We start from the raw sequence: 13372 nt of genomic DNA, 5'->3' as shown, positions 1-13372 counted from the left end.
TAACAAAATGGTCTGGCTGAGATGCATGAATTTTTTTCTGTGACCAACACAAAGCCTAGTATACAACCTTCCTGCCAACATACATTGGATGGCAGACAAAAATGACAGCCTGCAGCAAATCACACAATGGACATCTCAAAAGAAACAATGCAAAAATTTTAAAAATCTATGCCACATACTCTGGATAATTGAATTACTGGCATGCTCAGAGTTATGCCAGGTAAAAGAAGGTTACAGTTCCAGCAGGCACTGTGAATAATCCAAAGGTGGTAGAACCTCCCCTCACAGATACAGAAATACGTGCAAGCCTGCATGACCAGTGTGAAACCACAGCTAAAATCCCTGGGGCCAGATGAAGAAAAGACATCCTAATTTTCTAGCCATGAAAGTACTCAGTTAAGCACTACTTGACTTATGCCTCCTCATATAATTTAATTCGGTTTCCCTACACTTTTTCTTGGGTTGTGATAATTGCACTTAGATAGAGATCACCAAAAACTAGCTAAAGCAGTGACATGACTGGGATAAAGTTAATTTAAAATGGACTTAAATGTTTCAATGTTATGCATTGAATAGCAAGTGTCTAGAGTCAACCATTTCTTCCTACATGAAACATTTTCATTTTAAGAGCACTCACAGAAAATGGCAACAATTTCCTTTGACAAATATTTTCTTCTTTTAAAAAAATCTTGTTTAACAAATAGTGCCATTTAAAATCAAATTGTGATATTTGCAAGTCAAAAATCAAAACAGATATAAACAGATCCATGCAAAAATGTGTAGTACAGCTCTATCAGTAAACCTTCACTGTGCTTTTGCTACTTTATTTATTACTTGTTCACTGAACACAACAGACTGTACTATAAAGGAAGCTTTTTTGCTGGTACCTCCCTGCACTACTTTCTGTGAATATGTAACAGTGAAACAAAGCTCACACTTATGATCAACATTAACATAGTAACAGAAGTTTCTATATCTAAACTAGGTTAGCAGAAGCTTTGAAATAAAAATGAAAATAACAAAACCCCATTAGGATTGTTTGTGCCTAAAAGCTTTACTGAAGTTTTAATTAAAATGTATGTATGCACGTTAATATACAAATATATATGTAAAAAATCTTAAAACCAGATGCACACAGGCTCTTTTAAACAATCTTTTGATTATGTAATTCAAAAACATAGAAATACAGTTGAACAAATCCTGAATCCAAATTGTAATTAGCCCTTACTGCTGAATGCTTTATATAATGAATCACAATGTTACCACCATTTTCAGGTAAGCCAAGGCTGCCTTATGTTTTACAGCTGTCATAACTGAAATGTGTTCTGTGAGGGAATTGTTCTGATGCTGCAATTCATCAGTACCACACTCACATGTCCTTACAACTGAGCAATTGTCAATGTATCTTTATCTTAGAAAATCTATTCTCAAATACTGACTCAAAAAAAAATCAGTTAAGTGCTTAAACCAGAGAATAATCAAAAAATTTACAGTGATGATCTCCAGTAGCAAACTATTACAAGAGGAGGATAATAAGAATTTATTAGATTTTAACAGCAATTCAGAAAGATGCCAGAAATCTTCCCAAAAGCCTCTTACATCAATTCCATCACAATCCAAAGCAATCTGAGTGCCAACATACCATATACCATGTTGGAGGGAAACATGTTTGTGCATAAAGAAACTGATACACAGCTGGAAATGGCTCATTACTAACCTGTATTATACTAAAAGTTCAAGAAAACCCAAGCAAAAAGGGTTACAAAAGCCAAGCTCAAGTGTCATTTCTTTGCCCTCCCTTCAGAGGCACTGGCTTTGCTGGAGCTTTTCTCTGTTTCCCACTGACACTACACAGTGTCAGTGAAACAACTCCTGTGGTCAAAGCAGCACCTACAGCAGCCACTCCCACCTCACAGAAACTGCTCCACCACACAGCAGCTGTAACTTCTGTACTCCTGTATCACTGCTGATAAACTCTCTGGGGCACAAAAGGGCAAATCTCACCTGAGGAACCTCAGAGAAGATGGCAGATCCTTTCTTGGAGGGTTTTAAAATACAGAGCCCAGTCCAAGCAGTGTGGGCCCCAATTTGAGCAGGACATTGGACAAGAGACCTGCAGTACTGCTCTCCCTATTTTAATGAGTCCAGGATTCCATAAGAAAGTTATTTTTCTTGAAACAATCCCTTCAAACAACTACACAAAACATATCTCCTTGTTAGGGAGATACTTACACATTTGTCTCATAATTTGTGAGTCTTTAAAGGTATGCAAAATGGTGTAAATACATTTCATACACAATAAAAATGACAATTGGACAATATCCATGACCTTTAAAATATATTATATGGTACAATACAGTCTCACTTTTAGTTCTGTTGCAGGTACCTTAAAACACGGCTCTGCATAGCATCTGTAATAATCACATTACTAAATGGTTGATCAATTGACTATTAAAATACACCTGTCTGTGTTTTAAATTACTTTTTGAAGAAAATATGTATATTCTCTTTTAATAAGCTGAAGCAAGATGTAAGTTGATGTTAAATCAATAAAGAAATAAAAACATCAGTATTTCATTGCACTCAGTGACCAGTATCTGAGCAGTCTAAATATTTCATAAACCTATGAAATCTATCTCCTCACTACTAATTTTTCAAATACCATAATGATTTTGTAACTTTTATCATGTAGAAAAAGGAAGTGACAGGTTAGATGACTTTCCACAAATTAGGAAAAGCCATCATCAGAGGTGAGATCCTCACTTAGAAATAATATTTTTTTAAACATTTAATAACAAAAAAAAGGAAGTACAATTGTTTACATCACTGGATGAGTTTTAAATGGTTATAGTTATTTAAATCACACATTTACTTAATACAGCAGAGAAGGGGAATTTACTATCAGAAAAAGGTGCTTAATTTTCTGTGCTGATAATTTTGAAGATTAGGACTGTACTCAAAGCAGAAACTAGATGGGAAAAATATTCAAAGAGTTGAACAAGGTTTTTAACATGATGTTTATCCTAACTTTGTAAACATTGCCCCAGCAAAAATACTAAAAGAGCTTTTTCACACTGAAATTCATAAAACAGCAAAATTTAATTTTAAATATTTGGGGGTTGGGGGCTTAATATAGCATTAAAACTAAAAAGTGTTAAGTCTTGAACTCTGTAAATAACTTCACAATACCTGTCTGAGGAAAGCTAGCTTGTAAATCTTAAGCATTCCAGATACTGAAATTCCATAGCTGCTTACATTCCAGCCCTAAAAAGGGAGATTTCCTTCCATTCCATTTCCTGGAAGCCAATCCTAGCTCACCATTGGTTGATTCATTAGGGAAACACTTTAATTTAGAGGCCTGGCACTTGAAAAGATCAACCCAATACAGAAGGAAAAACAAAATTACTCACTTCAAATGAAATTACTTTCTCATGAAAATCATTATTTTACTTTAGTACTAACCAGAAAAGCAGAGGAATTAGAATGAAGATGCCTCAATTTGTCACATAAGGGTTAGTGTTACAGAAGCCAGCCTGGCTCGGGTCTCTCTGCACTTCAGGAATCTGCAGACATTGCTAAGTTTGCCCCTAAGGCTCCCATCCCCAGGGTAAACAGTCCCAGCCCCCCATCCCTGCTCATGGCAGAGATTCCCCCCAGTCACCTTCGTGCCACTGCCCCGGGCTCTCCTCTGGCCGTGCCTCTCCTGCTCTGCGAGCCCAGAACTGAACACAGCACTCCAGGCGTGGTGGAGAACAGAAGATTCACCTCCCTTTGCTTCCAGCTAATCTAGGAGTATCTTTACTACCCCTAGAAATGTTCTTCATCATGTTATATCATACAATTTTAATCAGAATTCAGGACCAATTCCCTTTACAATTACAACTGGCTGAACAAACAAACACAATTCACTATTACCTTGGACAGCACCAGTTTTGATGGGTAAGAATTCAGGCCTCAGTTAGGGCTGCTGAGTTTTCAGGGTTCACCTATGGCCTTTGAAACCTTGCTCTGCTACAGATCTCTTATATAACTTTCAGCAAGCCACTTTCAATGTCCTACTTGATAAGAAAGACAAGTTCAAGTCTGGTATGCACTGCTAAAACATCAAACATCCACAAATGATGTGAGTTATGAAATTACCTAATCACACCAGGGCAGCAGAGGAGCTGCAGCTGTCTGTCTGTCTGTCCCATCCAAGTGATCTCTGCTGCTACAGGACACCCCTGTGCCACAGCAGATCAGTTCTCTGCTCACCCCAGCAAACAGGGGGAGCCTGTTTATATCTTCTGGAGTGACTCTGACATTACTGCACAGTACAGCAAAATGGGATGAGACTGTTAGAGGAAAGGGAACATCTGAAAGCCACGGACACTCAATTGTTGTGTAAGATACATGAACAGTTCAGCTATTTTCCTATTGCTTTCACCAAAACCCAGGCACAAAAGTGGATCTGAACAAGTACTAATTTCTCAGCGGCCATGAAAGAGAATAAGTGATTATTAAAAAAACTGTGATCACCCTGAAAGCCTAAGGTAGATCACTACTAGAAGGGCTAAAATAGTAAGGCTTCTCCCTTTTATTTTAGTGTCATAGGAAAAAAAAGTCATTGTATCTTGGCAAAAAAATCAAGATAAACAGCTGCAGTGACTCCAAAATTACTGTCATTAAAACAGGCTCCCTGAGGTCAGAAGTGTTAATCAACAGCTGAGGTGATTTATTGACCTTGCTTCACAAATAATCACTTTCTACTTGTTTTCCTATTCTTGTTTCTATATACTAGTAAAGTATCAAGCTCTAAAAGGAAATATGATTATACTGGAATGGAACCACTAGATTTTATAAAAATCAGGCAAATGTTTCCACTGGGTTTAGATTCTTGGGTTTAAAAAAACACCCAAACGTTCCTGTGTTCAAAAACACAGATACATTTCTGTTTCTAAACACTTTACTGCAAACTGAGCAACACACAAAAAAAGGATTCTGTAAACAAGAATTTCCTTTCAAGACTGTAACTTGATGAGAGTAACACAGACTTGCAATTTTAAAGAAACCACACTAATTGTACTTATAAAGAAACACTAAAGTAAAAAAGGAAAATTATTCAGGAAAGCTAACAGGCAATACACAATGACAGTAAAATAGTTCACTTTATGAAGTGAACTGTGCATAGGCAATGCATGCAAAGATTCTATAAAGCCAGACCCATTTGTAGACACTAAATCCCTCAGCTAGGTCTCAAGGAACTCTCCACTCTGCTTTGATAGCCTCCCACAGCTCTTTCACATCCACATTACAGGAGAAAGTTTTGTGGAAATTATGGCACATGACAGGGCTCTTCCCACCCTCTGATGTGCCTGCAGTACCTCATTAATTCAGGATTTCTGAGTACAGCGTGTTCCAAACCTCCTCTCCTTAATGGCAGCAGACACAGAGAGAGCCCAGCATCTTTTCCTAAGCATTTCACCGAATTGTAGAGAAAACATGGCAGAGCGGTGTCACTGAAAACTGTGAATGCAAACTTACAAATTTTTGCTCAGTTAATTTCCTCTGAATTATTCACAACAAAAATAAGATTTTCCTTTCTTGATGAATGGAGAATGATCTAAATTCAGAAAAAGCACACGAGCCCATGAAAACAAAACAAAGAGGGGGGAAAGAGGCAAGGATAGGAAAAGTTATGGTTATGGTTGGTGCAAACTGACAAAAGGGATTAACAGAACATTGGTTGCATAAAATTGTGGCTGTAGATGCTTGAAGGAAAACAGTAATTTCAGGAAGGGGGAAAAGGGAAGAAACTAGCTGCCCTGAAGGGAAAAAATGCTGGGTAACATTCAGAAAGGGAGCAAGTTAGAAGCAACACAAGAAGGTTGGGAAAAGTTAAAATAGTGGCCACGAGACAGAAAACAGTCTTGACTGAAAGAACAAAAATCAAGGTCTGATCCATCAGGACAGTGCAAAGAGGGTAAAAGAGGCTACAGTGCAAGACATACTGAAATTGGGATCCAGATACCAGACAAAGGAGTGGAAAATGAGTGGCTGTCATTAGTGTAAGAAAACTGACAAAGCAAACCAAGATGGATTATCAGCAGCTCCTTTAAATGCTTTGTCATACTGTTCACAGCCTGATCAAATTGACTTATCAATACATTGGCAGGATATATGTTCAGAGTTGATCAAAATTCACATTTAATTTTGAATTGCTTTAACACTTTGGGTTTGTGCAAAATAAACTCAAAGTATTAATACCAATCTATGTTGACAATTAAGATTCTGCAGCATAGCATAAGTTTCATCCCAAAGTCTATGGTCACATGGTTTATGAGTTTAAAATAATTACAAGACTGACTGGCTGCTGCAGAACTGGCACATGCACCAGCTTGTATTTTAGCAGTAGCATCTTTACTAATATGAATTACTGTGGCAGCCTTAAGGCTTTTGAGATTCCATTTATTCCACACACATTTCCTTCGTTTTAGACCTAAAATTTTTAAAAAATTAATTTAGAAAAACATTTATGTGAATTTTGAAAACCACCCGATGAATATCCCCAAATGAAATTCAAATTGCTTTATTTCCTGTCTCCAATGTGCAAGTTTTTATGCCACTGTCAACTTTAGGCATGAGATCCAAGCCTGTTAACTAAAATAATTCCATACATATACCTAAAGTCAACCAGAACAGTTTTTGCTATCTCCCTTCTGCTCCTGCTTGGGTTTGCACACGGGTGAATGTCCTTACTTTGTGGTTGCTCCAGTTCTGGTAATTTAATACATTTGCATATATTTTGTTGAGGTTGTGAATTACTCTCACAGCAATACTTAATTTACTTTATTCAGTGGTTTTCAGTCTTCATTCCACTCAAATTTTACACAGCTCCCACACTGTAAGTTTGATGCAGACACAGACTCTGTGCCATAGCTGTGGTCTCCCAGAGCTCTGGGATTTTTCTGCTCTGACTAAATTTCACTTAAATCCATCCATTATCTGTTTATAGTGGTAACACATTACAGAGAACGCTGTGGGCTCACCCAGCTCTTCCAAGTTAAAGGCCCTTTAGGAGTTTGGAGCATATATAACTTTGATGTATATAAACCTTCTCTAAATTAAATTTTTCAGGGTGATCTTTTTCTACATACAATTTTCTCTGTCTGTAACTAAAAAGAGAATTCTGCCCAACGCACAGTGACTGACACAGAGAAAGGTTTTGAGAAAATATTTCTATATTTTCCATTTACTTCAAAAACATATTTCTTTTGCATTTGTCAATCAGTTTCAACATATAAGATAATGAAATCCACATTGTCATGAAATCTAAATAAATGAGCACTAAAGATATAAATCTGCTCTAAATCTAAGTTTTGGAATGGATATCAAATGACATATGCAATCTAAAAATCATAAACTTTTACTGTCAAAACATGCAGGTATTTAATGGTAATATAATACTACTTCCTTTAATGGTAATGCAATACCACTTCCAATAGAAATTTCTAGGGCAGGTATTGTCTGAATTCTGTAAGAATATTTGTAAAAAGTGGCTCTTTTTTATAGAAAGATACTTTCAAGGCCACCTACAAACAGTTGCTTTTGCAAAAAACATTTTGAGATGTTTGATCCAGTGTTGTTTTTCTTAAGGAGAAATAATGCCATGGATAGTTAGTTCAGATTCCTTTCCAGGATACTGTTTTAAAATATTTATTCATATTTATACACCTACAACCAGGATTAAGAAGTCATCATAATTATTATTACTGAGCAGAAAAAGCCAGCTTTGACATCAGTATTTATAGTACTGCATTTTCTATGCATATATACATGTATGGCATTACACACATAAGGCAACAGACAATAAAGCAACAGAATCTCACTGAAATGCACAGCTGGTACTCTGGACAAAATATGCCTCAGGAAAAGGAAAAAACTACCAGTATCTGATACCCACTGAAAAACTAAATCTACCAATCCCTCCCAAAAGTCATCATCAAAATATTTAATAGATTCAGGAAATACTGCCCAAAAAGCAACACAATGACTTGTGACAATCAGGATACACCTGACAAAATAACACCATATCCAAAAAGTCTACAAAAAATATTTCGTATTGTAATTTTTTAATTAATGTGAAAATATTGAAGTGAACTGTCACAACTGCAACGAACTTCTGTTAGAGAAAAAAAAAAAAGCTTTTAAAAAGCACATCATTTAATAATTCCATTTTACTATTCACATATTATATAAGCCAAAAAAATTCCCTTTAATGACCGCCCATGATAATTTCCAGCTTTTCATCACCAGCCCTGGCTGTTCTCTCTCTCAGGTACTTACATGCAAGTGCTTCCAGCTGTCCTCTGGAGCCAAAAGCTGCCAATCTGCATGCAGGTACATTGGCTTATGTGGCACATTAATGCTTTTATGTACCAAAATGCAGCAGGTACCCATGTATCACTGAAAATGCTGCTGGTACTCTTACCTGAGAAAAAGCATCTTTAGCATGTCTGGGAACAGGAAGAAAATGTGCCACAAAATCTGCCATTCTGTCAAACAAGTGCTTTAGTTAAGCTTCAAAGGGGAAAAAATCAGGGCAAAGATACCTACATAAATTCAGATATGGCTGTGTGCAAATATTGATGCACAACACTGTCAAACTCACAGTTACCTCAGGTGAGGCACTGCCAACACAAAGGAACAGCACCAAAACACATATCCCTAAATTATTGCCCTCTCTTACTCCAACACATCCTTCTTTCAAACATTTTAACAACTCCTAAGTGTTTAATCGCTTCTGAGTGTATTGAAGTTGTTCCTGATTCAGAACAGCACTGAAAAACATGAATTATCTGAAGCATATGTTAAGTTTATCAGCCAACAATTAAGACAGAATCTAAGTGAGGTACTGAACCAAAGCCAGTGCACATAATCACAGCCTCCTGCCACAGGAATATTTTCCTCCTCTTCTTAATAAAGAACATAGTGACCATCTCAGGTAACAGAACCCACACAATTTTGATTTATGCTCTTAACCTAAATATTCCAAACTCATACCTTTTATAAATTTTAGCACCATTACACAAAGTAAGCAAAGTAAAATAAACAGCCAATTTCATCTAAAAGTTTATTTTAAGCTTCATGATAAAAACCTGCCAACTAAACTAATTCTCCATACGCTCAACTACAGCTTCCCAAAGTGACATGAAAAGGTAACTTGGACCTACAGCTGATGCAGTTGAGCTGCATGAGTAAAACACATTTTTGTACTTGTGGGATATGCAGATTTTTTTTTTTGATAATAAAAGCCATAACAACACTTAAAATTACTTTACATGTTAAACTTCTGGAGAAACCATGACCACAAAGAATCCTGAAGCCCTGCAATAGATTATTTTGAGAGAAACAGACTTCGAGAACAATTTTCTATCAAAACAACAAAAAAATATTCAGTACAATGAATGCAGGGATTTAAAACTCCTGAAACCACAAAGCAAATCATAACTGGACAAAGGTAAAAAGTACAAGGATTTTAATTTGAAACATGATCCACAAGCACATAGGAACTTCTTTGAGCTTGCAGAAGCACTGAAGGGAAAAACTTGCAGGGGGAATGTTTAACTTTTACCGAGAGAAACAAAAGCAGCTTCTTTAGGTATCTCAACATCAGGCTGTCAAAACACAGGGACTGATTTGCATTTGCCAGATACCTGCAAGTCTCTCAGCCTGTTACTGATTTTTCTTTTCCATTTTCAGTAAACATAAGACTAAAAGTGTAAACATTTAAAGTTTAAACCACAAAAACGTTCTTGTTTGACAGAAAATTAGTAAGGCATCCAGTCACACCTGCTGTATTAATTCCCACTGAAGATGAGTAAAAAACCCCAGAATTTACACTTTTTATGGTGGCCAGTCTTCATATTTACACAGTATTTGGAATTTCCATTACCCAATATATCTGAATTCATGTAATCTTACAAAAACTGAACTACTTAGTTTGCTGTCAGAGGTATTTTTTGATTTCCATGTCAAACCATATTCATCAGACAGAATGCTGTGTACTTTTTTACGTGCAAGCTAAAGAAACTCACCTCTACATTTCTACCGTTTGACTCCTCAGCAATGTATCTGGGAACCTGAAAAAATTATAAATACTTATTTCATAATTAATTCTATTTCACACACGAAATAAACAGTATTTTCAGCTAAGAGAATGCACGCTACGAAGTGTGAATATATTTCAGATAAGGAACAAAGGTGTAAAACAGCTACTTTAGGTGACTATAAGATACTCTTAGAAATATAAAGAAACCAAAGTACTTTTTCAAGCTGGGCTTTTTACCTCCTAAAAAACATACAGAGATAGATGTAATTCTGTCTGTAATTTCTGTATCCAAGGGGGGGAAAAAAAGAAAATTTGATATTTCTTGTCTTATCCATAAAAAGAATTAAAGTTATTTAATACTCCTTTGCTCTCCACATCTCACATGTCTCAGTCAGAGCTCTCTCTGGAGTAACTTGCTCAGTAACAATGTCTTTAAAATTCAGCCAGGTTTAGCAAGAAGTAGGGGCTGGATTGATGATTTTATTGATTAAAAGCTCCAAGCAGGCAACGACCTTACATATATCTGGATCTACACCTAAAGGTGCCAACACACAAAACTTAACACACTGCACAGGCCAAGTTGCTGTTTTAGGCTCATCTTGCCTTTATTAACACTGTGGAGAACAGGCTTGCCTAGACTTTTGCCTGCATCTTGTTTAGGCCTAAACAAAATGCTCCTAAAACCCAGGCAGAACTGGGGCTACAGTTTATTAGGTTTTTTCAAATGCTGAACTTGACACTTCACACTGACAGACTGAGGGAAAGCTGTAAACACTGAGCTGGGCCAATGCCTGCTGGGTGCTCTGTTCAAGGGCAGGGAGATGCCCCTCTAGATGCACAGGGCCACACTGGCATGAGAAGACCTTTTGAGCACATTTCTGTGCCTCAGTGCCATGTGTTTATTGTTCCCTCCAAGCCTGAGTGTGGTCTGATGTTCACACAGATATTTACATACAACACTAAAGGAATAATCCTTTTGTAACTTACCCACCAAAAAGTAAAGCTCATCAACAGAGATACAACTCAGCCACTCCTGCAACCAGTACATTGTAAAAACAGCTTGTTCTGGAAATTATAGAAATGTAATTCTTAAATTAAGTAATCTGTGAACTTTATTTTGCATAAAGAATTGCAATACAAGTATAACTGCATTTTACATCTAAGAATCTAATTCTGGCAACACTGCAATGCAGACTGTGCTTTCCTCCTCTCTCATGTTCTGCATTCAGAGAGGATTACATCATCTCAAAGAGCCAGAAAAACAGAAATAGACCAGGGAGGCCCATTACAGCAGACACAAAGTAATTAAAAAGACTATAACTTTTTAGTTAGAGAAGGAGATAACTCAAGAAAAAAGGGTCATTATGTTTCTAAAGAGACAAATAAAATCATGTGCAATTTAAGTTCTCGGAAAGGCCAGTAATGCCTTCCATCTGTTGAGAACAGCCCTGGAAGCACAGAGGAAACTGATCCTTGATCTAGCAAAGAATTTAAACTAGCAGCTTAAATATTTGAGCAAATTGTTGGAACCAAAGGTAGTTGTTTGAACTTAATCGTCAAATTGATCACTTCACTGAAAATACTCAGCAAGCATTAAAACAGAGTTATCAGTGTGTTCTTAAGCTGAAGGTATTGCTGAAGGACATTGACACCCTCTATTGTAACAGCAGGGCAGAAAGGCAAATTATTTCTTTAAAAAAGCAAATCAATGAAGTGTTATTGACTGCACTGAAACTATTAATGCACACAGGCTCATTCTGTGATGCTGCAAATTTCAGGGTAAAATGGTTAAGTAAAACCAATTTTAAAATGTAAAAAATTCAATACTTTTTTCTGATATTATCCTAAATGTAAGTGTTTCCATTTTCATGTCAGGTTCCTCCTCCTAGATATCTACTGTTTTTTAAAAAAAAATTTATAATGAAATGCTCCGTATCTTTTCAAGCATTTTTTGTTTCTTTGTTCCAATGGGGAAAAAGTTCTGGTTCAAAGCTCAAAAGAGCAAATTTTCTGGTTTAAAATATTTGAGTGAATTCATACTTGCAAATAATGTAGGCAGGTCAAAAGGAATGTCCTGCTTCTTCCAAAAAGAATGTCATTCTGACAATTCACTGGTAACCACATTGTACCGAATTCTTCAACAAACTAGAAAGGCATCTATAGTCAAATATTTCCCTAGCAGTACTACTAATGTAAGAAAAGAGAGAAAGGTAAAATCAGAACCAACTTTTCATCCTCATCAGAACCTTCTGCCTCAGGGTTCAGGATTTCTCTTATGTTAGTAACGGCATGGCCTGATCAAATCTTTTAAACAAAGCTTGATTCAGGATCTTGACTCAAGCAAGGTTCCAACCACAGAAAATTGCTGTACAGCACAAAGGCATTTTCCTCTATGGTATAGGTGCAAGAAAAAGAAAGTTAACAGCAGAGAGGCTGCTCTCTTAAAGTGTGCCATTTCTACAAACCTCTTTTGCAGTGCCCAAGGGTCTTGGAAATACAACCTACACTCAAACTTAATTCTCAGTTTATAAATTCTCATTTATAGGGTTTTGTTCTTCTAATACACAAAATACTACTTCATATCCTTAGATGCTAAGAAACATACAAAATATGTGAAAGATACGTAAAGGCACGAGATCACAAAGACAGAACTTCCATCTCCATCTCACTACCTCCACAATATTATAGTATTATTATTCATGCACTTCAAAAGTGCACACTGAAGAAAAAGTGACAAATCTGCCACTATTCTCTCGTATTCAGTAATTTGTTTACCAGCTGGAAGCTCTGTGAAGATTGCAGATTAGCCGAAATTCACCCTAAAGGCTGAATATTGGGTAAATGCTACAATGGAGCAGCATCCTCAACCAGGCCAAGGAATCCCACAGAAGAGATCCCATATTCCCTTTAGACAGAGATTCAAAACAAGCAGAAGAATGTGGCAGCACAATTCCTCCAGCCAATAAATATGCTCTAAGGATTCTACTGGGTGACGGGAAAAATACAGAGTAAAAAAAAATAAATTCTGATCTATCTTTCCTGGAGTTCTGATGGAGTGAAACCGCAGCCTCACAGCCCAGCGGCTCCCAGGCGGTGCCGCCTCACGGAGAGGGCAGCGCTGGGCAGGGGACGCAGGGCAGGAAACACCTGGCGCGGTCCCAGCTGGGAACGGCGGGGTTTCCCCCCCCGCCCAGGGAGCTGGAAGAGGTTTCTGCCCAGAATCTGTGACCCAAAGCACGGAACAGCCCATGCGGACGTGAGGCGCCCAGAGCAACGCAGCCC

Source organism: Zonotrichia albicollis, chromosome 11 (genome assembly GCF_047830755.1).
Source record: "Zonotrichia albicollis isolate bZonAlb1 chromosome 11, bZonAlb1.hap1, whole genome shotgun sequence".
NCBI lineage: Eukaryota > Metazoa > Chordata > Aves > Passeriformes > Passerellidae > Zonotrichia > Zonotrichia albicollis.
The sequence above is the reverse complement of the archived record's forward strand: the minus strand, read 5'-3'. Positions refer to the sequence as shown.